The following is a 2,725-nucleotide window of genomic DNA, read 5'->3' on the forward strand; positions in this document are numbered from 1 at the left end:
CTTCAAACAAAACCCAGCTCCTGCGTCTCCAGATGTCGTTCTGTCAGTTGCCAAAGGACTTTGCTGACCACTGCATGGGGATCCAACCAATTCAATTAATGTCTTCATATTGAAGAAGAGATGTACCTTCAATTGAAAACCTTGTTTTTCTTTTGTTTGCATTTTCTGCAAAAAGGAAAAAGAAACCACAAATTAGGATTTAAAAAAAAAAAAAAGGAAAAGAAAAACCTGTTTCCGTGTGCGAGAGCGCACATATGTATGTCTGCGTTATAAAATGGCTGTGCTTGTTCGTAACAGATGCAAACAAGAAAGAACTGGGAGGTCTTTGCTCTTCAACAATCGAGAGGGGCAGAAAGGTGCTGTTGGCTTGTCTTTCTGGTTGGCCCAGTTGGCCTCTTGGTTCCATGGGAGGAGAGGAGTGGGAAAAAAAATAAATAAAATGAAAGAGGGAAAAATATCTCGAGAGTTTGCAAAGGTAGACAGGAAACAGGTGAGTGGTTTGAATTGGATGCAGTGTGGGCCATTCTAGAATGATACTGACTGATTCATCATTCTTGATAACATCTGAAGAAAAGGAGAAGGAAAGTTTTTCTGGAGAATGTTCTTCCGCATCCCTGGAATCTGCAACTCAAGAGGAGGCAAGAGAGAATTCTCCTTGCCTTACCTGTGGACTGGCTGAAGCTGTGTGGCATCCGAGGGGTGTTTCAAATGTGTCTGTGTTTCTCTTTACATTCTTTATTGTACCTCATTGTTCAATTCGCTTTTGTAAATTCCACCTAACATTGAAATATTTTTAATTTCTCCTTTTACCTTGATCTCCTTGCTAATTTTATCTGTCGAATTAAAATGAGCAGAAGCATGTCCGGGTTTACATAGAATGGCGTCAGAGTGTGTGTCCATGGACCCCAAGTGGTTTGTCCCCAAGGTTTGGGGACATCCGTAACAACCTTCTTTTTTTCCCTACTGGGGGAGGGAGGGAACACAGCCCTCACCCCAGTACACCCCAGAAGCAGCATATATTGGACTTACTTAAGGCACTGATGTCACCCAAATGAAGCACTGAGTAGAGATGAGGCTTAAGAAGTCACCAGCCACTAAACATAGCCAATCACCAATAATTCATGCTCCAGCCCTGACTTTGGCTTACACACTGCCGTGGGGAAGTTCATGCCCAGACCAATTGTAAAAAGCCACTCGAGACTATTTTAAACTGCTTGCTTGTTGTGTCGACGAGCACACAACTGTAGATGAGGGATGCGGGGCAGGAAAAGAACCCATGGCTTCCAACTAGCTTATTCCATATATATTTAAGGCAGTTCTGCCTTTCTCTGTAGTCCCAGATAATTTTTACTTGGGGACCACCGTCTTACCTTTTGAAGTCAGCCAAAATCCACTGTAGCAGGACACCCCTTCAAAGAGGCAGAGAGGCCTTGAAGTACAGCTCCAACCCAGGGGGCCGCATCTGAAAGCACTCATGTGCTTGGGCCTGGGGTTGGGGGGGCAAGAGGAGATACAGGGGGCTCTTCTCAGCAGGTTCTTTTGTGGCAGCAGAGGCTCAGCCCAACCAGGCTGGTGGCAGAGGAAGCTTCCCATTGTTCACAGCGTACCGACCCCACGCACAGCTCACTGATTACCTCAAGGACCTCGGTCCATAGTCTTACAAGCCTAGGTAATTCACCAAATCGACTGTCAGTTTTTCCACAGGAAAACCTTTTCATTTGTTACCAAATTCCTCAGGCAGAATCTTTAACTGAAATTCCTTACCGCTCCTGCAGCAATGCCAACATACTTGTAATCGTAGCACTAAGCAGTCAAGGTGAAGGTCATGTCAAGCCCTTTGGGTTCATTTCCCAAAAGGAGGGAAGAGCCAAAAGTGCAGCAGAGCCAAGGCCATGGTAGCTCAGTTCTTCCTGGGACCAGCGTAACCAAGCTCTCAGCAGCCATCTCCACAGGTACCCGGCAAGACCCAGCCTTCCACTCTGCGTGAACTAGAGCGCAGGAGGAGGGAAGGGGGAAGGAGGTGTGTCCCTAGGAGGTGTGACCTCACACATCACCTCTGTAGCACGGGCTGCTCCCCGAGCCTCATTTTTCTCATCCATGTGCTCGGAACGTAATGCCTACCTTAGGAACAGTACCCAGTGTTCCCGAGGGAGTTCTCTATGTAAGCCATCTAAGTGTTTCACATTGCAAATCGCTTCCTCTTCATGATCTGGTGAAGTGGTAGTGGATACTTTATTTCCTCCATTTTTCAGTTGAAGAAATTAAGAGTCTCTTCCCAGATGGTAGAGTCAGGATTTTGACTCGGGCCATCTGTCTCTCTACTCTTAACCACTGTCCCAGTGGGTTCACACTCGTAGGTGTGTTGGCATTACCTGGAGGGAGTACACACCCCACCTTGGGGTTTCTGGGTCAGAAGGTCCTTGGTGGAACTGCGAACTCGCCCTCCTCACCAGTCCAGGTGGTCCCGATGCTGCTTGCTGACTCAGGGTCCGCACTTTCAGGACCATTGCACTAACATGTCTCCTTAATAATTAGTGATATAAAGCCCCTGACTCAGGAAATGATAGTCCTTAGGGTCCTTGAGATGCCCTGAGAGAGGAAACTGGGTCCTCACCCTCCTGGGCATGAAGCGATGGGAGAGGCTAGACGGGGTCCTGTGTCTCTGGGCAGACAGTCCCTGTCTGTGCTCATGGCACTTTGGTCCCAGAGGCTTTACTCATCCTTC

This window comes from Tupaia chinensis, unplaced genomic scaffold (assembly GCF_000334495.1).
Source record: "Tupaia chinensis unplaced genomic scaffold, TupChi_1.0 Scaffold000302_1, whole genome shotgun sequence".
NCBI classification, from domain to species: Eukaryota; Metazoa; Chordata; class Mammalia; order Scandentia; family Tupaiidae; genus Tupaia; species Tupaia belangeri.